The following is a 27,999-nucleotide window of genomic DNA, read 5'->3' on the forward strand; positions in this document are numbered from 1 at the left end:
TGGGGGCCGAGACCGGAGACGTCACTGGGCTTACAGATCCCCAGGCTGGCAACCCAGCGAAATGAGGAGGGATGGGCCACGGCCCTGGAGGGAGACGGGTACTGGCTCAAGGATGCGGAACATGAGTCCTCATTTCCAGACAGTGTCACCTACGACAGCGTCAGGTGAAAGCCAGTGGTTTGGTATTCCTGGGATAGACAGTTCTGGAAATACAAGGGAAGCTTTTTACTCCTCCCCTCTGAACACATGAGGTCCATGGTCCCCTCACATCTAACACTGGGAATCAGAATCGGTGACTCCTTGTCCACCTGAGGACCACCCAAGAGGATCCACACACCTGCTACAACAGCAGCACCGCACCTGGTCTGCCGGGGAGCAAAGCAAATCCCACCTTTATGACTAAAACTGGATTACCCTGACACTGGCAGCCTGCAGTGTGTGTATCGTCAAGCCCCCACGTCTGTGCCACCTGCAAGAGGAACACAAGCCCTTAGTCCCAGGTTCTCAGGACGGCCTGTGAGGTAGATGCTGGCACCTTCCCATCTCCCAGGGGAGAGGAGAGAAGGCCACGGTCAGGGCTTGCATATCAGGAGGGTCGGGATTCAAACCCCATCTGCCTCACAAAGCAGCCCTTACCATTCAAGTGACTTCTATCGTCAGCCTTAAAATGTACCACAGTTACCAGCAATTCTGAGTGCTGTTCCTTGGGACATCATAAGCAAACATTTTGTTAGAAAGGTTTTGCCAAATCTGCTTTCAAAATCCTATGGTATGAAATGACTAATGAAAATTTGAGCTATGAAATAAAGCACATAGTTAAATGAATCCCAAAATGACTATCGCGAAGGAAGTTTTAACTTGAAGTGAAAAATATCCTCCAAATGACATCAGCCAGAATTATCTTCAATCATTACTGATCCCATATGCTTCAGGAATTATACAGCATCATCTCAGATATGAACTTAAAACCATTAGCTGAATGCACATTTCAGCACAACCAAAGTTCTGCTATAATAAGCAGCACAGGCGTCTCTGGAGAGGATTTTAATTGGGACTACAAACGATGTGCACGATCGTGGTAAGAGGTTTCATGCTGGCTGTTCTCCAAGGTGCGACACAGAGAGACACCACTAACCTCAAAGACACCTGCTGCTTTGTAATGAGATGAGAGACGATGTGGACGGACTACTGTAAATATTCGAAAAGGAGAAACAATGCAAGGAAAGAATCGTATCAGTTACCCTTTACATTCTTAGAAAAAAACGATTTTTCTTTTGGGATGATTTTAAAAGAAAATGACATTTCTGGATTTTTTTTAACTTTTCTTTCTGAGACAGGGTCTTGGCTCTGTCGCCAAGATTGGAGTACAGTGGAGCAATAGCAGCTCACTGTAGCCTTAAGTGATCTTCCCACCTCAGCCTCCAGAGTACCAGGGACCACAGGCACGCACCACCACACTCAGCTAACTTCTGTTATACAGATGGGGTCTTGCTATGATGTCCAGGCTGGTCTTCAACCCCTTGGCCTCAAGTGATCCTCCTGTCTTGACCTCACAAAGATTTAGCCTAAGCGACCATGTCTTATTGGAAAACAGACATTAGAGCAAATGCATTTCTGTAAGATTTTCTACCTCTTTTCACTGGAGAAAAAGGTAACTTGCCTCCAAGGGTCAGAGACAAAGACGTTACTGCAGACAAGAGCGCTGTGCATCCCGGGAACCGCTACACCACGAGGCACGGCCGTGCACACTGGACGCAGGAGTAACAAACGAGGCTAGCACAGGCCGATGCTGGCCCTCTCCAGAAGCAGGCCTATCCTTCCTCCTCTCCTCAGCCCCCTCTCCCTTCAGGCCTCAGTGGCTGCTGACAGCGGAGAGGTCACAACTAGAGGAGGCTCTCAACTCCACCAGGGACAGGAGTCCCGGATGCTGGGGACTCAACTGCTGTCCTCCGCATCCACCTCCTTCTGGTCCAGCCTTCTCAGGAGCCAGGCGTGGCCACTTTGACCCTCTTTTCCCTTCTGTGGCTCCTACAAAAAACCAGTTCAGAGAGCCCAGGCTGCCTTGCACTCCAGGGATACCTGGCACAGGCCCCCTCCATGTCCTTATCCAAGCTCCTGGGGCCAGAAGGGTCTTGCAATATTTCACTTTCCAGTTGACCATCCCCAGCCTGAAATCCAGAGTGCTCTAAAGAGCATTTCCTTCCAGTGTCATGAGGAAGCTCAGAATGTTTCAGGTTTTGGAGCATTTTGGAGTGGGGACTCTCAGCCTTAATTTGAACCTCTTCAAGGAAGCCACACACTGAAGCCCCCGATGTCCACCCTACACAATCCCAGCACACCATCTGAAGTCCTCAACAACAGATTTTCTTTCTTCAAAAATAACCACAAGTCACAAACTCACACGCAATCACAGAAGGGGGTTGTGGACACCCACACAGATGATGAAATTTAACTGTCACATTTTTACCTAGGTAATTTAAAGTCATTCCTCAAAACACACCTGTTTTACTGAGTTGCATTTTAAGGTGAACACACACAAATCATTTCAGGGAAACAAACGTCACTTTGGGCTGCGTGTGGTTTCTTGACTCCCGTGAATAACTCAGCGTTCACCCTCACTTCTGGATAAGGGAGACGATGCAAAGAAAACTGTTAAAACAAAGACATGAAAACAAGTTTAAGAAGGGTTTGAAAGGTTCCTCCTGTCCTCCTGGAGGGGAGACGAGGATGCCTGGAAAGCTCACGGGGGACAGGAGCACAGCCTCCTCGGTGTGTCATGGACGCTGCCTCACCAAGGGGAGAGGATGATGCCTGGAAGGCTCACAGGGGTGGGAGCACAGCCTCCTCAGTGCTTTCTACAGTCAGCAGCTTCAGAAATTCCTGCAGAAGCAGAACACATCATGAGAACTGAGACTGGAACACCCCAAAGAAAGGGATGAGGGGTCAAAAAAAGCATTCGATCATTACCAAGGAGCGCGGGCATGAAGCCGCTTCAAAGACCGTGTGAGAAGTCACTCATAGGCGTTTCAGAAAATAAGGGTAGTGCGAGATTGCTCGATCAGCTCAAACAGGCTGCCGTCCCTCAGGCCATGAAGTCCCTGAGATGAGCCTGTCACTGAGCAGAAGTCACTCGTATCTCTGCCAGAGAAAGTACTACAAGCTGACACATAACCTCATGAAACCTGGGCTTCAGCCGGTCAACAGTGAGTCTGACATGGTACATCCCTCCAGATAGTTAAAGACCCCAGGGGTTCATCAGACAACCTCGAAGGGCTGTGTCTGTCCAGCTCCTTTTCCGAGTTCTGGATGATTTTTCCTAATGCACTATAAGCAGCATGTTCCAATAGAGATGTAATTAACTGGATGGGTGTCCTCTTAATTTTGAAATTAGAAACACACTTGGCCAGGCACGGTGGCTCATGCCTGTGATCTCAGTACTTTGGGTGGCTGAGACAGCTGGACTGCTTAAGTCCAGGAGTTCAAGTCCAGCCTGGGCAACATTGCAAAACTCCATCTCTACAAAAAATACAAAACTAAGTCAGGCATGGGGACACGTGGAACACGTGCCTGTGGGTCCTGGCTACTCAGGAGACTGAGGCAGGAAGATCACTTGAGCCTGGGAGGTTGAGGCTGTAGTAAGCTGTGCTCACACCACTGCCTGGGAAACAAAAAGGTTTTTTTGCCTGTCTCAAAAAAACCAAAGAGAAAAAGAATTATATACCTGACTAGGCCAAAATAAAAGAGGCCTTCGCTGCCTACATAAAGGGCTTTCAGAATTCACTTCCATCCTTAGGAAAGGGGGCCAACACCAGGCTGTGTCCCTTAAGATGCCCTGTCTCATATGGGAAAAAAAGTCAAGAGAAATCAAATAAAGGCCATAAAATACATCAGTTTCAACACTAAAATTTGATAGTATGCTTTAAATTGAAGATGAGTTAAGTCACATTTCCAAACCTCTGAAAGCACGGTTACTGGGAGGGAATGGTTTGCAACACACAAACGCAGCTCTGTAAAAGTGCCCAGGCTGGATGAAGGCTCAAACGTCAGTGCAAGGAGAAAGTCTGAACAAACTCTCTCCTGCCCTGCTGCTGTCCTCTTCCAAAACACACTGTTTATCTGTCAGTTTAGAACAAGGCCTAGGGAGGTGGGAGGCAGGCCTGGGAGGGTCACCTAGCATCCAAGCTCCTCACCCACACAACTGCACGAGGCTGAGCTGAGCAGTACACACAAACACAACTGATTCTCCCCAAAAAGAAGACGGAAGGCAGCACACTGCCATGCCAGGCACCCTGCAGATGAGAAGATTGAGGGGAGCCAGAGGTACCTTTAATCTTGCTTGCATGGTGGAGGGAGAGGAATAATGCCACTCACTTGAGTGTTGCACAATTCTTTCTAGCACTGAGTGGCAGAAAACAAAAATTATAGATGCTTCCTCAGATAAATGTTTCTGAAGAACTGAACATAAATTACGTTCAGGAAATAGCATTATGAATGCCTCAAGTGCTTCTGTTTTCAATAATCCCAGAGTAATTCTATAAACCCAGGGAATCAGTCTCACCCAACTCCAGGATCACGGCCCAGGTGACGTGGGCACACATATCCTGAAGCTCCAATACTCAACTAAAGTGGGGCGAGTGAAAATGATCCTGGGTATAATTTACACGGACACAGGAAGGTGGCTGAGCCCCAAACCCCTAAACCAGGAAGACCAGTGTCCTTCAGGGGCCTCACCTCTGTCCTTTCGCAGCCTCTGGGAACCACCACTCTGCTCTCTACTGACACAAACGCCCCTCCCAAGGTACAACACCAGGAAGACCATCATTCAAAACTGAGGAACGTGGCAGAACAAAGCTGTCAGGAGATTTTAATCACCAACACCACTTGTTACATGACCCAAAGATGATTAAAATCCCAGGCCCTTCAAGACTGAATGCTATCTATACTTAAATGCATTTCATCACCATATTGGGGGGTTATTCCTTTGTTTTGCTGCAAATATATCCAACTGCTGTAAAAGGAAAAGGCAATTTGTTAACGAAGCTTCTTGGAGTGTCTCAACAGGCCTCGAGGTAGCATAAAAGGCAGGACTTCCTGGCAGAAACGCTCAGCTCTGAGGTCAGGTGGAGTTCTTGAGCACCAACCAAGGCAAAATAAGGTCGAAGACCACACCACACTTTCCTCAATCACATCTTCATTCCACCTTTCCTTCTATTTCTCACGACTTCACTGGGAGAAATTGTGCTGAAAGAAAATGGAAACACAGACATACATAGGAGACCCTACAGATGCTGAGAATGGGTGCAGCCATCACAGTCCGAATGTCCTTTCAGGGCCATCTGACCTGTCTGGGATCCAAGTATCCAAGGGCAGGATTGTATGTCAGACCCGTGAAGCCAGGATTACAGCCACTGAACGGCAGTTTTCCATCCCACGGAAACCGGCCTTGCTAGGGGCTTCCTCAGGGACCACCGACCTCAAGCCACCACCCGTCAACTACTTCAACTAACCTACATCATGGCAGAGGCCTCCCTAGGCAGACCAGCCCTGTCCAAGTCCTGCTTCATGGCAAACCCTCCAGACAAACGTCCTTGGCCTCCTCCGGGAGGCTGTGCTCGGAAGGCGCCCTCATTTACTTCTGCGGCTCTGAGACATTTAACTAGAGCCCAACACATTTCTTCCTGTTCACATAGTATTGAGTTAAAAGACTTTTATGAGTAAACTTTCACTGGGAAAAATACCATTTCAGGAGCCCCAGTGACCACAATGAAAATGTTTTTACCTTCCCTTACGTGACATCGGCAACGCCAGGTCCAGGAAACGTTCTGGATCTCAGATAATGGCAAATCCACTCATAGTAAGTCTTGGTCTTGTTTCACAAGCTATCAAATGCTGCCCAGAAACAGGAAAAACCCCACAACGTGGCAAGGAGGGGCGACCAGCGTGAGTTCTAAGGCCAGACCACCCGGGTCTGCTGACAGCGTGGTGAGGGGCAAACAGTGCAGGGTCTAAGGCCAGACCGCCCGAGTCCCGCTGACAGTGTGGCTTCAGGAATTTCCTAAACCCTCTGCTCTCCAAGTTTCATGTCAGAAAAATGCAGTGATAACCGTGTCCACCTCGTTAAAATATGTATATATATACACACACATATATATATACTCCAAACCTACAGCCCTATAAAGGTCATTAATCCTAGTTATCCTCAAGGCATTGAGCGATCAATAATGAGCCATCCCCCTGCTGCTGACCTGCCACAGCCCCAGCCTCCGGAAACCCCGCATCGACACCAGCCACACAGGATGAGGCCAGGGAAGGAGCAGGACTGTGTCTTGGGAACTTAAACTCTGGAAGCTGAGTTAAATCAGTGCCGCTCAAATCTTGTCACCAACTGTCTTGTTAAACTGGGAGATTCCATCTCTGGGGATCTTGAAGGAACCTGAGGCTCTACATTGAGTGAGGTGAGCACTCGTGCTGGAATGAGCCGGCAGGGAAAGCAACCGAATCTGGGGTCGCAGCTGCCTGAGGCTTGGGTCCCACCGGGAAAGTGGCACCAGGGCCCTCAGGACAGTGGCGGAGGTCCCAGGAGGCAAGTCCCGGTGCAGAGACTCATGGACCCAAAGATTGCTCCACGGCCAGGAGGGGCTGCTGCGCTGACAGCCACCAGGCAGGCAGCCTTCGAGCTCCTCCAGCTGCCATCCTGCAGGCAGGGAGGACAGTGCCCAGACCACCCTGGGGCTCCCCCCAGCCTGCCAGGCTGGTACTCTTACTCCAGCCACTGACAAGAGTCCCCATGTTGCAAGCTAGGTTGAAACAGTGCCTCAGGCCTCGGGGCACATGCACCCCCCTGCAGGGCCGGGATGGCTATTCCCACACATCCCCAACTCACAGCAAAACTTAAAAATGAAAGTCGGAAGATACACAGCCAGGAAACCAATACTCAAGAAGCAACTCCAGGGTGACTCTTCCTAGAGCTATTGCTATTGAACATCTTTAAAAACATTTCCAGGGTGACTTCCTAGAGCTATTGCTGTTGAAAATCTTTAAAATTCTTCATTTCAAAATTAGCTTTTATTACACTGTCTTCCCTATTCTACCAAGACTCTAGAAAACAAAACCATTACAATTTCCAATTCTATCTTATAGGAAGTTAGAAATACACGTTTCCTCAAAGGATTCTACGTGTTTCCTTGGCAATATCCTTTCCATGCCCCGTACTACTGCCCACAACAGAGAAGGCTTTTCCAACCCAACCCAACCCAACCCAACCCAACCCAACCCAATGGCCCTGAGACAGGCCCCTAACGAGTCGTCTACAAACTCTTGAGACAGGCTTGCCCTGACAAATCATCTGCAAACTCCATCTTCTATTAAAAACAGTACCGAAAATGAGCATATTACCACTTTTTAAAAATTACTGTAAAGTGGACAGTGTTCAGTTCTGTGAATTTCGGCACAAATATTCCCATAATCATCATCACACAAGCAGAACAGTCCAACAGCCCCAAACCCACTCACGGGGCCTCATAAGCATACCCTCCCATTCTCAGCAACCACCCTCTCCGTGTCCTCCCATGACTCAGGTCTATCTTTTGCGAGCGTTGTGGCAAAACACTCGCAAAATCACAATTTCCTGGGCATTGTGCTTGGAGGTGCACCCAGGGTGTCCTGTGATCAACAGCCAGGCCTCGGGGCTGCTGGGTATTTATTATTCCACATATGGCTGTGGCACATTGTAACCTGTTTTGGACAACTATAGACAGCGCTATTAACATCTGGGCACAGTTTTTCTTAAACATCAGATTCTGTTTCTCTAGGGTAAATACCCAGGATTGGGGTCACTGGGACCCACGTTTGTGTGAGTTCAGTGTTGTAAGAAACCGCCAAGCTGTCTGCACCGTGCTGAACCCCAGCATCGCACAGGAGTCCCGACTGCCTGTCCTCACCAGCACCTGGGGCTGTCGGAAGACCTTAGTCAGGCGCTCCAGCAGGGTTGTGAACAAATTCACTGCGGCTTCGGTGCACATCTCGGTGCAACCAGTCATGCTGAAGGTCATTTCAGATGCTTTCGGGCCATCCTCCCGTCCTTGTCAGCGAAGCATCTGTTCAGGTCTCTTCCGCTTTTAAGTCAGGTGGTTTGTTCTCTGTCATGAGCCGTGGGAGTCCTGTGCATTTTGGATACGAGTCCTTTGCCGGCTGCATGGTTTGTAGACATCTTCTCCCCGTCTATCGAAAATGTGTCTCTTCAATTCCCTAGGGGTGTCTTTTATATTAGAAGTTTAATTTTGATGAGTCTTACCTACTTGTTTTCTTCCTTGATTATGGATCATGGTATGGCTAAGAGCTCTCACCCTAGGTCTCCACAATTTCCCTTTGTTCTGCAGGTTTTGTAGTTTGGTATTTTACATTCAGGGCTATGGTGCACCTTAATTTTCATACAGAAATTTCTCCCTGTTTTCACTCTTTTGCATATGGCTGTCCCATAATTCCAGCACCATTTGTTGAAAAGACTCAAATTCCACTGAACTGCTTTTGCATCTTTGGATCTGTTCTGGACTCCACTCTGTCAGCTGACCCATGTGTGTGCATCCTGAGCATAATTTATGACTTTAGTGGCTGTCTCTGTGAAAAAAAGTAACTCTGTCTGGAAGCAAAAACTACATTAGAAGTGCTCTAAATAAGATTCTTCCTGTTGTCAGGAGAGCAAAGCCACTGCCCTAAGCAGAGGTGAGGCCTCAACAGCTTCCAGGCACAACCTTAACACACAATGGGGAAGGGAATTCATTTCAAGGGCCACAACATGAGACCAGCATAGCCATGAAAACTGCAATAATTTCACAACAGAATGAAATTCATAAAGAATTGCTCAGAAGCGTGTGATAAGTTACATAAATCACTGTTCCTTAAATTCTGACGGTTGACTAGAACAGATACAGCTTCACGGTACAGTTCAAACAGGAGAAAGGTAGGTAGGGGTGGTTTCCACACCACACAGGGCCTGCAGGAAAGGGACACTCTTCCTCTAAACGGGAGATCCCGGGAGTGATGTGATAAGCCATGGTGAGAGTCACAGAACTGTGCAAGCCGGAGTCGCGGCCTTTGCCCCACCACGGAACCTGTGTCCATGAACGACGAGGCTCAAATGTCAGGCCGGGGCAACCGAGGCAGTTATCAGGGGACAAGAAAACGAGCGCACGGTGGAGGCAAAGGTCTGAAATCGCGCGGCAACTTCGAGTCAAGTGGGACAAACTGACTCAAAATACAGGTTCCAAAAACCACCACAGAGAGCTGCTCCTCGGCTCTGGAAAGGCTAAGTGACTAATGCCCACACTGAGCATCTGCTCCCAGAGACGACCCTGGTGACCTAAGGCCCAGCTCCTCCGAACCCGCGCCGAACCTCAGTGAGGAACTTTGTTGGTATCTTACGGCACATTGACATGTTCCCTTAAAATCTGGTATTTCATCAACAATGCAGGCGCCAGCTTTGACTCATACACATTTCGATTAAACAAGATAATTTACACCCTGACTATGCCAGGTAAGAGGTTTACTACAATCTTTAAACAGAGCCAGAGGCTACAGTCTGCTCCTACACAACACCATGTCTCTACAAGTTCCATGGGTTTTTACTTTCCATGTCTTCACTTGCCTAGTGCTAGAAAGCAGATTAAAAACAGAAGGAACCCAGAAACACTATTGAATGAGACTCAAATATCTTGCAGTCATCATCGTGATGAGATGTTTATTAAACAGAAATGTTCTCCCCTGTAGAAAGCAGCACACATCAACACGCACCGATAACTGTCGCCAGCATTCCAGATCATCTTCCCTTCCATGGCCACAGTGCAGGGCAATGGACCACGCACACCTGCAGACCCACGGACAGCGGGGTGACACGGCCGATTCTTGTAGCAAGCAGGCCAGGGTGCACTCAAAGTGCGTCTCTTTCCAGAGGTCTGCCATGGAAAGTTACACATTTATTCCACGAGTTAATGGCACTGCACCAAACATTTCTGTAAGATTCTCTAAGCAAGCATTTCCTTCTGCCTACAATGGCCCGACACAAACTGAAAAAGCTCTTGGAGCTGCCAAAGACTTCAATATCCCCTTAACTATTGTCATGCACGCCCGTGTGAAGAGACCACCAAACAGGGTTTGTGAGCGCAACATGGCTGTTTATTTCACCTGGGTGCAGGCGGGCTGAGTCCAAAGAGTCAGCGAAGGGAGCTAAGTGTGGGGCCGTTTTATAGGATTTGGATAGGTAAAGGAATATTACAGTCAAATGGGGGTTGTTCTCTGGCGGGCAGGAGTGGGGGTCACAAAGTGCTCAGTGGGGGAGCTTTTTGAGCCAGGATGAGCCAGGAAAAGGAATTTCACACACACACAAAAAATCATCGCTTAAGGCAAGGACCGGCCATTTTCACTTATTTCTGGTAGAATGTTATCAGTTAAGTCCAGGCAAGGCATTTGCACTTTTGTGATTCTTCAGTTACTTCAGGCCATCTGGGCGTATATACGTGCAAGTCACAGGCGACGCAATGGCTTTGCTTGGGCTCAGAGACCTAACAACCATAGTCTTTACTTTTAAGGTGTGGGGTAAGATCATATAATCCCCAACTAAGCTCCTGATGCTGTGTGTGGCATCTAGCAACAGCACGTTCCATTCCTGGATTACATTTCACTCAAGAGTCCACAGTGAGAACGATTTCTGGTGAATGAAACACCAGGCAGGAGGGTGATTCCGCTGGGCAGCTCTTCACACACAGCCCAGGAGCTGAGGGGAGAGGAAGAGTCCCACGAGCGTCCACCGTGCTCACGCCCCCTTGGAATGCGCCCCACTCCTAGAGACCCGGACCCAAGGGAAATCTGACCTGAAAATGGGCAAACCCTCACTTTGGCAGAGGGACAGGGACTCGGGCCACAACTTGACCTCAGAGCAACACAAGTGCAGACACAGCACCCCACGACACCCTCTCTACCCAAATTCAAGGAGGAAAACCAACGCCCCGCCCCCTTGCGGAAACCCCCGGCTGCTGGAGCAGACGCCTGCCGGCGTGTGCAGCCTCTCCTGTCCCACGTTCCGGGCTCAGCACCTGTGCCTCAGCCCTGGCACTGCTCGCCACACCCACAGGTGTGCCAGGAGGGGCAGGTCCTAAGGTCTCCACTGCACCAAAGCCTGCAAGGCAAAGGGGCAGCTCCCTCCAGCAGGAGTCCAGAAGCACACACTGCACCAGCGTCAAGGCGTGAGAATTCTCCCCTCGGTCTCCGAGTCTCCAGTCTGTTGCCCGCCACGGACTTCTGCCAACGGTGAGGCCCAAGCTGAGCGGCACATTTGGTTCTCACCATTTCCCTTGTCAAATCAATACTGCAAACATATCCAATTCATCCTGTCACTAAAAATGAAATAATCCGCCATCTCCATCACAGATGATGCAATCAGGTTTTCATTACCGGGTTTTTTGTTTTGTTTAGTTTTTTGTTTTTTTTTCTATTTTGAGATGGAGTTTCTGCTCTGTCGCCCAGGGTGGAGTGCAGTGGTGCGATCTTGGCTCCCTGCAACCTCTGCCTCCTGGGTACAAGTGATTCTCCTGCCTCAGCCTCCCAAGTAGCTGGGATTACAGGTGCCTGCCACCATGCCCGGCTAATTTTCATCTTTTCAGTACAGACGGGGTTTCACCATGTTGACCAGGCTGGTCTCGAACTCCTAACCTCAGGGGATCCACCTGCCTCCTTCTCTCAAAGTGCTGGAATTACAGGCATAAGCCACCACTCCCGACCATTACTGGTGTAATTTCTAAGCCACTCTCTCTCACACCCACTCCCTTTTTTTTTTTTTTTTTTAAAGAACCAGCTTTATGCCTATATTTTTTCCAAGAGAACCAGTTACCCCATTTCAAGTACAAATAAGACATGGTGTTTAAAAACCAAAAATGCCCATTTGCACAGAAGTCTCCAAATACCCAGTCGATTTAAGCCTTGAGAATAAGATCAAGCTGTTTGGCTGAATACAACTTCCCTTTCCATCTGTCTGCCTGTGAGTTAGACACAAGGACGAAGCCACGAGCTAGGGACATAAAGGCAGGAACCACCAAGGTAGCCGAGACTCCAAATAAAAGCTGGAAGGACCAACACAAATGCACCACACCCTGCATGCCCCTCCTCCTCTCCTTCCTTTTCAGAATTTCCAGAGGATGAAACAGGGACCTTCTCAGACGTCCCACGATGCAGGCGGCCACAGGGGAAGGCGGCGGCAGCCTGAATGAGGCGACCGGGAAATCACATTCCACAAACAAATTCTCCATGTGCTTTACATCCTCTGTCTCTGAACAACTATGCCAGTCTAACAGTGGCTAGAAAACCGCATTCAAGTGTCATTTCCCATTTCAAGCAAAGAAAACAGTGGTGGGGCATGAGGGAAAAACATAGCCATGTGTTCTGGGCTATTAAATAAGGTTTTTCTGTTATAAACGTATAATTTTACATTCTCAGATTTCTGAATAATTGATATGCTTCCTAATTAGCAGACATAGTAATAAAAAGTGAATTCCAAGTGTAAGATCGGAGGAACCGTTCACATGGCTTCAGGTTCTGCTACTGGGTTTCAACTTAAGAAAATGGTTCTGTGTGTTGGTAACAAGGCCTGAGAGTATGTGTGAGAGTCAGTGTGGCTGTAATCAGGGTTCGTGTTGGTTCCCTAGCAGAGGATGTTACACTGTTACATTATCTTCTACAAAAAATCCTGAAAAAAATGAAGGCTGAATAGACATACACACCCTCCCAAAATAATCCAAATGTCCACCGATATGAAAAACAGATGAATTACGGCTTCCATCGTGGAATATTCTTCAGCAGTGAAAACAAACTATAGCCACAGGTGCCAACTAGGATAAAGAAAACCTTTTAAACACGCTTAAAGTGAACCGACTAGGCAGAATTCCTCGATTACAGGCATCTGCTCCAAAAGGGTACTGTTATTAGTCCTGTGATGTAGAATGATAGTTAGCAACCCTGTTTCGGGGCACATCTAGAAAAAAGCAAAATAATGACTACACAATTTTAAATTCTTTGTAAATTATAACTATTACTATGAAAATTCTAAAAATGTGAAAATCTTCCCAACTGTTATTGGACACGCTTCAAAATAAATACCCTGGCATTGCTTGCCACACCCACAGTTGTGCCAAAATAAATGAAAATATAGCCCAAGGTAGTAGAATTGAAACCTGAAGATGTACGAGCCGTCCCTGCCTCGCTATCTATACATCGTGTAGAAATTTAAGAGCAGGTAGTGACACTGCAATGCAAGGCTCAAACCAACTGGGTATTTGGAAACTTCTATGCAAAGTGGCATTTTCGGTTTTTAAACACGGTGTTATTTGTACTTCAAACAGGTAACTGTTTGGTTCCCTTGGAAAAAATATAGCCATAAACCTGGTTTTTTTAAAAAAATACGGGAGTGGGTATGAGAGAGAGTAGCTTAGAAATTTTAAAAGTATCAGCAGGGAGCAGTGGCTCATGCCTGTAATCCCAGCACTTTCAGAGACAGGCCCAAGGGGCCTTTGAGGACACCGGTCTCCTCTGCTGCCTGCCTGCTGGACTGACCCCCCAGGACATTCACTGGGTTTCCACCCCTGTCTCATTTAACATCCCAAGGGTGGTCTTCATCCTCGTCTGGGGCTCAGCTCTGCCCCAATTTCCTAAATCTCTGCCTTCAGAGCCTGAAAACACCCACGCCCAGGGTCACCCTAAGTCCACGTTTACCCCAGAGAGTCCCCATTTTATGTTTTCCAGGCATCACCTTAGTGATAATTTATCCTGTAAATTCCAACTGCCTTCACACCTCACCCCTGCTGTCTCCCAGCAGACCCCACTCAGATGCACATGCCCCAGACCCACACCCAGGTCTGTACATGCTGCCCTGCTCTACCCATGTGGGGACCACCTCTCTTTCTTGAGGAATCAGCTGGCGATCATCTCCTTGTGGAGGGCTGCCCTGACTTCCAACTCTCTCCAGCAAAGGCAGAAGCCATCCTCAGTACTTCCCCAAAACTCAGGCCAAGTATGAAGATGGCGCAGATGCTAGCTGTGCCTGGGATGCCAAGGGCAGGGCCCACAGATGCTCTGCACATGGCCCGGGGCACCGCCTGAACACAGCAAGTGCTGAAGAAATAAAACTGACATGCGATGACCTCTGATAGGGCCTCCTTCACCATCCACATCTGTCTCCCCACTGGACAGTAAAATCCACAAGACAGGGAAGGCTTGTCTCACTCATCTTCAAACTCCCAGGGTCACCCTGGCAGGTAAAGGGGACTCAAATGTCTTCTGAAGGAAGCAGCTGGTTAGCTGCCGAGTTAAAGGGCCTCTGAAATTCAGAGCTCTGCATAGGAGTCCAGCACACTTTATTATGAATGACTCCAACCACGGCAGAAGTGGCCGTGGAACCAGTGCTAACCAATTCAGGGTTTGTTCACTGTTTCTCAGTTCATTATCACAACGCATTCTCCCAGAGCAGCGGCGCACAGATCCTCAGACGTCTACACAGAGTGGGACGATGGCGCCAAGTCACGTCAACGTCCTGTTGCAGACTGGGAGACACCGGTCAGACACGGACCCAGGCAGAGCACAGACCTCGCGTTAAATCGGCTCCGTGTAAACAGCACTCCCTGCCAGGCCCTTTCCTATCTGCACAGCTTCTACAAATTCAACTCTCGCACCTGACACCTAAGAATACTGCACACCCCCATGTGAATCCCCTACTCACCTCCCAAAATGACCCGGCATGGCCGAGTACAAAAAATTTCAACATAAGGGAACTGGAGGGCATGTGGGGCTTTCTCGAGTCCCTGCTGCCTCCTGATGGGAGGGCCCAATGCTTCACACCCCTAGTGAAGGGCGGGTCTCTTCGGCCCCCAGGCTTTGACCTGGAGCTTAAATCAGCATTAACTAATTTCACTTTCCAGAACCAACTTCAAAGGCCTGCAAAGCCAGAGAAGGGAGAGGAGATGGAACACGCCCTCACCTCAGATCTGCTGCAAGCACACACTTCTCAGATGCGTCCCAAGGTGCACAGCGTGTCCGATGCCTGTTTCACATCCACCGACCTGCAGGTCTTCTATGTGGCATCAGCCTCCTGGGCACTGGGAACAAGAGGTATAATGGCAAGTCCCTTCTGCAGCAAAGCTGAGGCAAAGGGACCCAACACATTGGAACTGACCTTTTTCTGACAGTATCAAAACAGAAGGAAAATACTGTACAGTCAACTCTCCCTCACGCAGGTTTATTTACCTGTGACTCAGAGGCCATGACAGAGAACTTCAGGTTCTTACCGATTCCTATTTTCCCCATCCAGGAAGCCTTTGTTTTTAATATCGTACGAACTTGCCATTTTATAGGCCAAAAACAGCAAATATTGGCAGTTTCCTACAGTTCAACTGAATAAAATATGATCATGGCCTTTTGTGAAACCATGAAGAAAAGGTGGATATCTCAATATGTGTTTCCAGACTGGCTTTGTTCCTGAAGCGGTAACTCTGTTCACTCAGGATATTAGACACTGAAGAATAAACATCAATATCCCACCAAGAAAACCAAAGGAATGAAATAATTTTGCATCCACCTTGGAACCTTTTTAGGACAAGGCAGGACACAAACTTCTAAAAAGCTGCAATTGTCCCTCTGTATACACAAGGACATGGATTCCAGAACATGCCCGAGTTTACCCAAATCTACGTATCCACAGGACCCCACGGCCACCCTATGGAAGCACATGTAGGAAACGTCGGCCCTCCACAAAGCCAGGTTTTTTCAGTAAGGGTTTGGTTGGAAAAAAAATTAACATAAGTGATCCTTCGAAGCTCAAAACCCATGTTGTTCAGGGTCAGCTGCATTTATTACTTGTGTCATATCTGAGGCCTGAAAGCCATCATTCTCGATACCTTAATGTGACGGTTAACAAACTAACTGTTCCGATTAGAAAGAGGAAAAAGCTTATTTTTAAGCTGACAATGAGAGTGGATGCGGCTACGATGAACGGAGAACAGACCTAAGCAAGCACCAAGGCTGGGGTGACTGCCTGTGCTCAGACCCACCAGGGCCTGTTCTTCCATCTCCCTCTGCTGAAAGGGATAACCTCCTTCTCCCCCACGACTAAAGGGCCTTTTTAAAATATTCACACGAGAAGTGCTATGAAAAGCTGAAAGGTCACAGATAACATTTTTAAAAATAAACATTAACGTAAGCATTTAATTTTCGTATAAGGAGTAAGGAAAGGATCCAGTTTCAGCTTTCTACTTATGGCTAGCCAATTTTCCCAGCACCATTTATTAAATAGGGAATCCTTTCCCCATTTCTTGTTTCTCTCAGGTTTGTCAAAGATCAGATGGCTGTAGATGTGTGGTATTATTTCTGAGGACTCTGTTCTGTTCCATTGGTCTATATCTCTGTTTTGGTACCAGTACCATGCTGTTTTGGTTACTGTAGCCTTGTAGTATAGTTTGAAGTCAGGTAGCGTGATGCCTCCAGCTTTGTTCTTTTGACTTAGGATTGTCTTGGAGATGCGGGCTCTTTTTTGGTTCCATATGAACTTTAAAGCAGTTTTTTCATACGAAAATTAATTCAAGATGGATTAGAGACTTAAATGTTAGACCTAGTACCATAAAAATCCTAGAGGAAAACCTAGGTAGTACCATTCAGGACATAGGCATGGGCAAAGATTTCATGTCTAAAACACCAAAAGCAACGGCAGCAAAAGCCAAAATTGACAAATGGGATCTCATTAAACTAAAGAGCTTCTGCACAGCAAAAGAAACTACCATCAGAGTGAACAGGCAACCTACAGAATGGGAGAAAATTTTTGCAATCTACTCATCTGACAAAGGGCTAATATCCAGAACCTACAAAGAACTCAAACAAATTTACAAGAAAAAACAAACAACCCCATCAAAAAGTGGGCAAAGGATATGAACAGACATTTCTCAAAAGAAGACATTCATACAGCCAACAGACACATGAAAAAATGCTCATCATCACTGGCCATCAGAGAAATGCAAATCAAAACCACAATGAGATACCATCTCACACCAGTTAGAATGGCGATCATTAAAAAGTCAGGAAACAACAGGTGCTGGAGAGGATGTGGAGAAATAGGAACACTTTTATACTGTTGGTGGGATTGTAAACCAGTTCAACCATTATGGAAAACAGTATGGCGATTCCTCAAGGATCTAGAACTAGATGTACCATATGACCCAGCCATCCCATTACTGGGTATATACCCAAAGGATTATAAATTATGCTGCTATAAAGACACATGCACACGTATGTTTATTGCAGCACTATTCACAAAAGCAAAGACTTGGAATCAACCCAAATGTCCATCAGTGACAGACTGGATTAAGAAAATGTGGCACATATACACCATGGAATACTATGCAGCCATCAAAAAGGATGAGTTTGTGTCCTTTGTAGGGACATGGATGCAGCTGGAAACCATCCTTCTTAGCAAACTATCACAAGAAGAGAAAACCAAACACCGCATGTTCTCACTCATAGGTGGGAACTGAACAATGAGATCACTTGGACTCGGGAAGGGGAACATCACACACCGGGGCCTATCATGGGGAGGGGGGAGGGGGGAGGGATTGCATTGGGAGTTATACCCGATGTAAATGACGAGTTGATGGGTGCTGACGAGTTGATGGGTGCAGCACACCAACAAGGCACAAGTATACATATGTAACAAACCTGCACATTATGCACATGTACCCTAGAACTTAAAGTATAATAATAATAAATTTAAAAAAAAAAAAAAAAAAAAAAAACGTAAGCATTTAACAAGCCCATTACGATTTAAAGGAAAAAAAAAAAAAACGGTATTAAGTTCCTGGGTGCAGGGGCTCATGGCCGTAATCCCAGCACTTTGGGTGGCCGAGGTGGGCGCATCACCTGAGGTCAAGAGTTTAAGACCAGCCTGGCCAACATGGTGAAACCCCTTCTCTAACGAAAATACGAAAATTAGCCAGGCATGGTGGCGGAAGCCTGTAGCCCCAGTTACTTGGGAGGCTGAGGGAGGAGAATCACTTGAACCCGGGAGGGAGAGTTTGCAATGAGCCAAGATCGTGCCATTGCACGTCAGCCTGGGCGTTGAGTGTGAAACTCCATCCCAAAAAGAAAAAAATATATAAAGTTTTCCTTCCAATGAACCTATCATTCAGCCACCGAGGTATCCTATAGCTACTTATTCAGCCATGAGATACACCACAGGCGATATAGGCGAACAGGACACAGTTCTTCCCTGAAAGAAGGCTGCACCCTCAACAGAAGGGAGGCACATACTCCGAATGGAATCGGCATAGGGAACAGATGCTGCTGCAGGTGAAACTGGCTGCACAGAGCACCCACTCAAGTGTCTGAGAAACAAGGAGCCGTTGGTGCCATCACCTTCCATACTTGAGCTGGGGCAGTGGGGAGCCTGTCATCACCAAGGACAAAAAGCCCCAGAACCACACAACGAGCTTACAAACTCACCGAGGCGATGACTGAGCAATGTGTGTGGAGTGATGCGAACACACAGATGTCAGGGCCACGCGCGGCGTTGGTTTTGTGCATCAACCTGAGCGTGCCCGGGGTGCCCAGATGGCTGGTTCTGCATTATTTCTGTGTGAGATGCATGTTTGCCTCTGGACTGAGTGGAGACCCATCCTCGCCGGCGTGGGGGGCACCACCCTATCCACCCAGGGCCCGAGTAAAACAGCAAGGCGGGGAAAACTGGGTTCACTCCACCTGTCTGGCTGATGGGCCAGTGACATCTGTCTTCTGCAGCCCGTGCTTCTGGGTCTCAGCTCCTCAGACCACGGTGGGATCCGCACCCTCCGCTTCTCAAGTCTTCAAGCCACACCCTCCCAGGACTCTAGCTTGCAGCCTGTGGGTCCTGGGGCTTCTTGGACTCTGTAGCCCCTGCAGCAAGCCTCGCCCTGGAGACACACGCACACCCGGCTGGCTGTCTCTCTGGAAGCCCTGACTAAAAGCCGCCCCTAAAAGTGGTCTTCAGAATTTCTTTCTAGCCCTAAGATCCCAGCGCCCCTCCTACAATTCTAGGCGGAAAGGTGAACGGAGACCAATGGACAGAGGTGTGTGCGAGGACACGCCAGGCAGCAGCACTGGGCAGGAGGGCACTAACGCTCACTAAGCAAAGAATCAATGTTGCTTGCCACAAAAATGAGAGCAGCAAAGATTTCTTCAAACAGAAATGAGTTTGTATCATGATTTGCTCTTAATACATAAGAAAGCATAAAAGTAGGCCTATTAACAATTACATAAGTCTTTAGAGGCCCTTGAACTACTTCTGCCCCGAGTCCTTCCCTTGCTATTGATGGAAATATGGGAGAAACCAGGAGGTCTGAGCGTGGACCTGGCCGTGCTCCCAGGGGCCGAGGAAAGCACCCATCTGTCCAGTCTTCCCTCCACCCCGCGGGGTTCCCTCTTACCCAGACTCTTGGGCTGACGCGGCTCATGCACTCAACAGCGCCATCATTAAACGTTTAGCTTCGCATCACGAGGGCCTCCTCTGGCCTCTTCTGACCACTCCTGAACCTCCAGTCAGCATTAGTCTGCAGGACACGCGTGGACAAAGTTGATGGATCACGGCCTCCAACGAGGAAGGTGCCAGGCAAGGAGTCGGAGAGCCGGGGATGGAGCAGCCCTCACCCAGGGAGGCGAAGGCCAACAGCGGCCACCACCGAGGACCTCCCTTCGCACCCTGAGGGCAGCTCACCCAGGGAAGCGAAGGCTGACGCCGGCCACCACTGAGGGCCTCGAGGGCTCTCCCCACCCCGAAGGCGGCTGCGATCACATTTTCCCATCGCACCAAGAGACCCCTGTATTGAGCACAAACCTTTCCAACCTTCGAATCAATAAGGAATCACAACACAGACATTCCCTCAATCCAAATGGCCAGCACACAAAACAGACATGCAATCATACACATTTCCTGTGGGAAAATCAGTCAGTCTCTGGGGCCTCGCGCCAGGGGTGGGGGAGCATCATGGGGAGACGCCCCAGCCCCAGCCTGGCTCCTCCCTCTATAGCTCCTTTTCCCTCCTCTTCCCCCCGCCCCTTCCCACCCCCTCCTAGCCTCAGAGGCTCCTTCCTCAAATTCTTTCCCCTTGATGAAGTCATTCATGCCCAAAATACAAGGCAAAGTCATGGGGGCTCAAGAGAAAATCCATACCGTGGCTCGCGTTTTAGATTCTCATAAGTTTGAGAATAACCAAGCAAGAATCTTTGGCATCTGAATGGTCTGAAGGATTCTGAGCTCAATGTCCTGCACTGGCCCGGAGTGGATCATGGGTGTCTCGGACATCTTCACAACTCTACACCAGTTATTTTGAAACACACCAGCAGAATAGAACCATGTGAATAGCTGCTTCTCAGTTAAAAGTAGGAAAAGACTCCAAAAGCTGCCCTCAAGGAACATCCTTCCCATGAGGAGTTTTCTGCATCGGGCCCTTCAGGCACAGGCAAGGCCCCTGGGCCCAACTCCCTCATCCCTGCGTCATCAAGCAGCAAAGACAGTGGGGAATAAAGCAAGTGAAGGAGTCAGTCCCGCACAAAACGGGCTCCAGAAGCCACAGCTACTCTCCCAGTGTGGGAGCCAAGTTCAGAGACCTGGAAACACCAGCATTCCCAGGGAGGAGGGCAGAACAATGCCATTTCCCCCTAGTTTAGGGAGACACCACCCCACGTCCTCTGGCCTTAAAAGAGGAGAGACTTCACATACATGATTTCAATGACTCCACCACACACAGAAAGTGGGCTGAGGGCTAACACAACCATATAAATGCCTGGCAAAAACACACTAAATGAACACACAGATAAGCAAGGTTCTCCTGTTATCCACCAAATATTCAGAAACAAATCCAGTAAGCAATCTCTTTGCAATCAAAAGACCAATTCAGAGGTGCAGATTAAAAATAAACATACAACTGAACCCTTAATACACCAAGAACCAAATTCCACGGAAGTGTTATCACATCACCACCTCCCAGCTGAAGGAAGCAGCACTGGCCACTGACCAGCTGTTCACTCGTGGATCAGTGAACGAAAGGCAGTGCTGTCCAGGACAATGATGAGATGTTAACCTGAAAAGGGCAAAATTGCAGAGGCTGGAGGGACCTTCCAGGTAACCCGTCCCCCTCAGTGGACAGAGGACCCCCGTGGGACCACAGAGCCCAGAGCTCCAGTGTGTTCGGGGCAAGGACTCAACTGCAACCCTGATGATGTCCGAACGCCTTCTGCCCTTCTGTGTCTCTGCCCCACTAACAGGGAATCCGTGAATGCTAAGGAAATGTAACGCATTTTACAATACATGTAGATTTTTAGCAAATTAAAGATAAACAGTGACAAACTTTGAGAATTAACTAAAATATAGTTCAGTGAATGCCCAAACTCAAAGCTAGTCTCCAAGAGGTGATAAGCTGTGTGTGGTGGTTAACGCCTGTAAATCCCAGCAGTTGGGGAGGCTGACGCAGGAGAATCACTTGAGCCTAGAACGTTGGGGTTGCAGTGAGCTGTCATTGCACTACTGCACCCAGCCTGAGAAACAGAGTGAGACTGTCAAAAACAAACAAACAAAAACAAATTAAAGGAGTTCAAATGAACTCGCCCATACGCTTTAAATTTTCATTTGGGTACATGGGGTGATCTAGTTCCTTTTTCCCTTGCAATACATGAATAATCTAATAATTAAATATAATCTAACAATTACATGGGAAAATTTAATTATTTTCCCATTTCATTATTCCCTATCTCAGGGAAAAAGTTAAAAGTATTCCCTATTTCAGGGAAAAAGCTAAAAATCATTTTAAACCTTCCTTCCACAAAACAGTGTACTCAGTCATCTCTATCTGCTTGATCATGTGGAATTCAGCTTCACATGTCTACAATACGGTTTTTGTTAAACAGCGTTTATGTAGACAGGCTAGAGAAAGAAACACTTGGTCTATGTAGAAGCAGCAGAAGACACGTTTTAACAGAAAAGGGAGAAGATACCACCGTGTGAATCTGGAAATTCTGTCGTCGTCTTGTCCACACACACAGAAAACACCCAAGCACGTGCCTAGTGTCCAACAGGAGCACAGAAAGGACAGGGTTCCTCCAGTTGTTTAATGACCAGCCCCACTTGTCACCGCCACATAACAAAATCCGCACGGCAACTTCAGCACGTTTCATTCACGATTCCACGGAAATCAGGCTGAAGAACATACAGATGTTTTGCCCACATTTAAAAATCCAAGTGTGGGACTCATAGAAATAAAACACATTATGGGTTCACTTAACTTTTCCAAATTTTTACTTGGAGAAACCTATAAAGTTCTTGTCAGTTACATCCTTAAGTTTTCCAGTAATTTTTAAATGCGAAGGTCAGGCAAGACTTGTAAAGAGGTACACACATACGGCTCGGCGTGGTGGCTCACACCTATAATCCCAGCACTTTGGGAGGCCGAGGTTGGCAGATCACGAGGTCAGGAAACCGAGACCATCCTGGCTAACACGGTGAAACCCCGTCTCTACTAAAAATACAAACAATTAGCCAGGCGTGGTGGCGGGTGCCTGTAGTCCCAGCTACTTGGGAGGCTGAGGCTGGAGAATTGCATGAACCCGGGAGCCAGAGCTTGCAGTGAGCTGAGATCTCACCACCGCACTCCAGCCTGGGTGACAGAGGGAAACTGTCTCAAAAAAAAAAAAACAAAGGAGGTACACACATACATGCCATGTTCTTCTCTCAAAGAGACGGGCCCTTTTTTAAGATTCCAGAAGTAAATGGGGTTGTCATCCTGCTTTTGAGAGGATGGGCTGTGTTTTAAGCATGAACAGACTTTCCTCCATGCACCAAGGATGCACCATGGGGGCAGTGCTGCCGCCGCCTCCCCAGTCTCTGCTCAGGGTGGGGCAAGGGGAGCTCCGTTGTCTCCCGTATACACCGTCAACAGGCCAGGTGCTCAGGAGGCGGCTTCCAGGACTCGCTGTAGGCATTCGTCAGCAGGGCAGGCAGTGCCTCGTGCTGGTGGGCATCCAGCAGTAAGGGGGTCTTGCACTTCACTCCCTGGGCCCAGCCGCAGACAGAGGGGAAAGAGACACCTGTATCGTAACTCATGTGTATTTATAGATACACAGAGACTCTGCAGTGCAAGGTGCAGAACTAGAAGGAATCATGGAAATAAGAGGGAAGACATTTGGTTACGACTGGCAGAGTCACCTCAAGCCTCAGCACTTCCTGCCGGAGCCCTCACTGACCAGACTCCTCCAGGGTCACTGCCACTGCCTTGCCCAGCTCATGACAGGGCAGACAGTGACAGAACCTCAGAACAACCTCCCACTCCTTCCTCACCAGCCCAGGGGATGAGCTGTTCATGAGTGTCCCAAAGCCTGAATGCGGGAACACAGAGGTGACTGAGCAGAAAGGGGGACAGCCACAATGGCCGCGGGTGTGCAGATATTGCGGGGCACCCCAGCAGCCCTTTCCGTCTTAAAGAGGATGGCCACGGGTGTGCTGATGCTCCCGCGTGACCCAGCCGTCCTCTCCACCTTATAGGGGAATGGCCACGGGTGTGCGGATATTCCCGGGTGCCCCAGAGCCCTTTTCACCTTAAGGAGATTTTCACAGTCTCATATCAGTCTCCAAACTATTCAGTGAGGTTGGAGGAGTATCACTGTGGACCAACACTGATTGGCACCAAGTAAGGGCGATTTTATAACCATGTCTCAACCATGAAACAATCAGGTCTTTGGCCATCTGGTCTAAGCTTTTTCTGTAACAAAGTTGGATAATTTAGTTGAACTTTGGTTTTCCAAAGCTTGTTACAGAAACCACATCTTCCTAGGTGTGGCTCTGTGGTGTCACGTGCACACTTCAGTAGCCAGGCTTGCCAAGACTCACGGCACGTTACACGTTCACCTGAGAAGGCTGCTGAATCATTGAGGGCTCTGGCGTGCTCTGAAATGAATTTGCCACTTCAGCCTACACTCTACTCCCTTGTTTGGTTAAAGAAACCCAAAAAGCAGAATTTGTTTTGGCCAATCGCCTGCTGACCCAACTGCAGAGGTTTTAATTAGAGTACTTTCATTGCATCATAGAAAGCAAAGTCATATAGATCAACTCATTATTACCACTCCAAAGGTTTAGTAAATCTCCAGATAATCAGGCAAACATTTTAAGAAGCTACATTAAGGTTTACAATACTCAAAATTTAAAACTACATCCATGCTCCAAAAAACCACCATTCCCATTTTAGATGGCCAAATGCATATGAGAAAGAAAGAAACGTGCTGAGCGCATTTTTTGGGTAATCTTATGGAGAAACTGCCACTTTAAAAATGGCTCTAGTTCCTGGCTCCAGATGGGTGTGGTGGGTTGCCTCACTCAATTTCAACTCCACCTGAAGCTGGGACACTAGAAATCCATTCGCAGACTCCACGGCACCAGAATTCCCACTTCTGGAAACAGCCAGGAATGCAGACCTGTAGCAGAGAATTCTTTCCTGCCCACCCTAACTGTCCTCTGTGGAAGGCGACAGTCAAAGACAAGTCCACCCCCCTAGTCGCAACTGCACCACGAAGAACCATTTCAAGGTGGGAAGTGATTGATCAGTGGGAACAGGCAGTTTAGCTAATCACTTATAAGGCAGAGAAGGGGGGTTTGAAGGCCTGTATCTGGTCTTGTCCTCGGTAAACGGTCATCCGCCAGTCAGCCTAAGCCACATGGGAAGGGTCTTCTTGCAGTAAAAATGGGGGCGCAGTTGTGGGGAGGGGGAATGTCTTAACAATCACTGTTTTACAGGATCACAGGGCTCAGGCAATGTTCAGTATTGTCACACACCAAGGTTTTTACAGTCTGAAGAAAACTACAGTCCTAAAGTGTCAGTTCTCAAAGCCCTTAAGTTCCTCCTGCTAAGATTCCCAGAGTCTCCACTTCTTGCACCGAACCCCAACTTGCACAGGCACCTGCGTCTTCCTCCTGCAGCAAATGCAGATAAGAAGCTGTGGCTCTGCTGCAGTAATGATGCCATGCAGCCCTAACACCACAGCAGAGCAATGGCTCTGGCCTGAATGTCCCCAAAACCTCATGCTGAAACCATCTCCGAAGGGATACATTAAGAGGTGGGGCCTTTGGGAAGTCCTGCTCTCAGGACTGGGGTTGGTGTCCTTGTTGGGAGGCCTAGAGGAGCCCTCCTGCTCCTCCACCACGTGAGTTCTGACGAGACGACCGCTGCCACGCAACACCTGTTGAGATGCTGCCGTCTGTGAGCCACAGGCCCTGGGGCACCAGATGTGCAGGTGCCTTGACCTTGGACTGCCTTGACCTTGGACTTTCCAGCTTCCAGAGCTGTGAGCAATAAATGTCTCTTTACAAATCACCCAATCGACAGCAGCCGGACAGAGACAGTAATGTCACAACATGAGTCACTTTCTCAGTGGGCCAGAGGACTCCCCATGAGCCACCACCGTAAAGCAAGAACTCCCTGGAGGATGGAAAGGGGTTCACAAGGAATTCTACCCAGCACCAGGGTGTCTGTCCTTTCTTGCAGGAAGACAGCTGAGCCATGGCAGGAAACTACAGGGTGGGTGGGGCTGGACAGTAATGTGTCACCTGCTCATCTAAGCCTCAGTCTCCTGCCTCTCATCACGACAGTGGGGGTAACACCCCCCTCACCTGAGCTGTTGGGGGAGGTAAGAGTGCTGGGTGATTAACAATTGTTAGTTCCACAGAAATAAGGCAAAGAATCTGCCCCATGTCTTATAAAACCAAATCAGCCCAGGAATTCCACATCACTACTAATTTGCATGGGAAAATACCAGATTCTCCTAAGTTCTGGCATGTCATTTGTATTAATAAAGTTTGCAGAGTTTTCACATACTAAGTATATAAAACAGGAAAATAAATCATGCAATTTGGAGGCTGAAGCAGGAGACTCACTTGAGCACAGGCGGCGGAGGTTGCAGTGAGCCGAGACCTCGCCACTGTACTCCAGTCTGGGTGACAGAACGAGACTCCATCTCAAAAAATAAAAAAAAAAAGATTTTGCTGCTTCATACTAGTAAAGTGGGCAGACTCTACATGCCAACTCTTATTCAAAGGTCGCCTAACACTGACTCAGGAACTCTGGCCCTGATGTGCTTGGAGTTTTAATCCTAACAGTGTTAAAGACCACTCCCCCAGGAGCTCTGAACAAGTACTCCAGGTATACGCTGAACAAGACCACACACTCTGACCGAAATCTAACTTCCCAGACCCAAACTACAGAACCACAGAAGACACTGCTTCTGTCCAACTTTGTGTTCTGCCATCGTTTGTGTCCATTATTTCCTACAAACCATCTCATTAGAATTTAGGGCACACAAAAGGCCGATACAACAGGGTCACTTTTCAAAGGTTTGGAGGTGAAGAACAGATACAATGCATTAGCTTCCTATTGCTGCTGCAACAAATTACCACAAATGCAAACCTCCTCTCAGCCCTGGAAGTCAGGAGTCCCAGGGCTGAAGTCAAGGGGTCAGTAGCTTGTATTCCTGCCTGGAGTCTCCCAATTCATAGAAGCCACCATGCAGCTTGACTCACAGCCCCACACCCCTCCTACCACTGCCCCGGCCACAGCCCTGCACCCCTCCGGACCCTGCCCCTGCCCCACACTCGCCCTCACCCCCACAGCCCTCTGGCCTCTATCTCGTCCTCAGGTCTCCTCCTCTGAGGCAGACCCTCGTACTGCCTTCTCAAAAGGCACATGTGAAGACACTGGACCCACCTGGACAACCCAGGGTCCTCTCCCATCTCACTGTCCGTTACACTCACATCTGCAAAGCCTCTTTTGCCATGGAAACTTCATTAGACTAACAATCATTTAACAAGTCCATTCTAATGATGTGAAAATTGGCATTGTTTTCCTCCTAATGAACAGATCAGTCACCCATGTAACCTATAAATATTTGACTATTAAATATACAATACTGTAGGAGACAGAGATGAGGAAGACGGTTCCTCCCTGAAAGACGACTGGACCCTAGACGGAGGGATAAACATTCTGAACAGAATCAACATAACTCAACATTTGAGTCGGAGAGGTCAAGCAATAAGACGTTCAAAGAAGCAACCAGAAAGTATGTACTGTGCCTGTAGTTCACATCTGCGCCTGGCGTCATGAGCACGAGCATGCGGACACGCACACAGGGCCCAAGTGTAAGATCAAATATAAGGAGCTTTCCACTGTAGTATTTAACTAGATCTTATTACAAAATAGCCTCCTGATTTTTATCCAAAAAGTTCTCTGTAATTAAGGAAATTAATTTTCCCCTAAAAGGCATTTCTCTAGCTATCATTCCATATAAACTAAATGGGCATATTAAAGAAAAAAGACAAGGCCGGGCGCGGTGGCTCAAGCCTGTAATCCCAGCACTTTGGGAGGCCGAGACGGGCGGATCACGAGGTCAGGAGATCGAGACCATCCTGGCTAACACGGTGAAACCCCGTCTCTATTAAGAAATACAAAAAACTAGCCCGGCGAGGTGGCGGGCGCCTGTAGTCCCAGCTACTCGGGAGGCTGAGGCCGGAGAATGGCGTAAACCCGGGAGGCGGAGCTTGCAGTGAGCTGAGATCCGGCCACTGCACTCCAGCCTGGGTGACAGAGCGAGACTCCGTCTCAAAAAAAAAAAAGAAAAAAGACAAATGTTTGACTTTGGGGGTTTGCCTACGACTTGAATAAGCATGATTTTCTTCTGGCCAAGCAGGGAGCAGCTGGACCAGACTGGAGGGAAGGAAGAACAAATTTCCACTCTGACCTCAGTTGGGCACCAGAGTCTTCCCTGTCAGAATGTGGGTGTGGTGCTTCCCACACACCAGCCTCTGACGAAACTCAGCCCAAGGGTGTGGGAAAAGGTTGTCTACTTCTGAAAAATCTACAAAGTGCAGACACATCAAAAGCTTCAGAAGACTGTAAAGGGCCAAGGAGACCA

General features: G+C 48.2%; 1 long non-coding RNA gene across 7 annotated transcripts in view; it reads right to left on the bottom strand.

The window, feature by feature from the left end:
* Window positions 1–300: 300 nt before the first annotated feature.
* LOC135968760 (uncharacterized) overlaps window positions 301–27,999 on the bottom strand; it is a 41,035-nt gene continuing 13,336 nt past the window's right edge. For 3 of the 7 annotated variants that reach the window (XR_012429527.1, XR_012429526.1, XR_012429523.1), the window contains 2 exons: window positions 15,017–15,134; window positions 301–5,241 (listed from right to left, as the gene is read on the bottom strand). This is a non-coding gene — a long non-coding RNA (uncharacterized lncRNA). Of the gene's footprint in view, window positions 5,242–15,016; window positions 15,135–17,464; window positions 19,605–27,999 lie in introns of those variants that run through there. The other 4 variants (XR_012429528.1, XR_012429524.1, XR_010583720.2 and 1 more) reach the window with 3 other exon arrangements.

This window comes from Macaca fascicularis, chromosome 20 (assembly GCF_037993035.2).
Source record: "Macaca fascicularis isolate 582-1 chromosome 20, T2T-MFA8v1.1".
NCBI classification, from domain to species: Eukaryota; Metazoa; Chordata; class Mammalia; order Primates; family Cercopithecidae; genus Macaca; species Macaca fascicularis.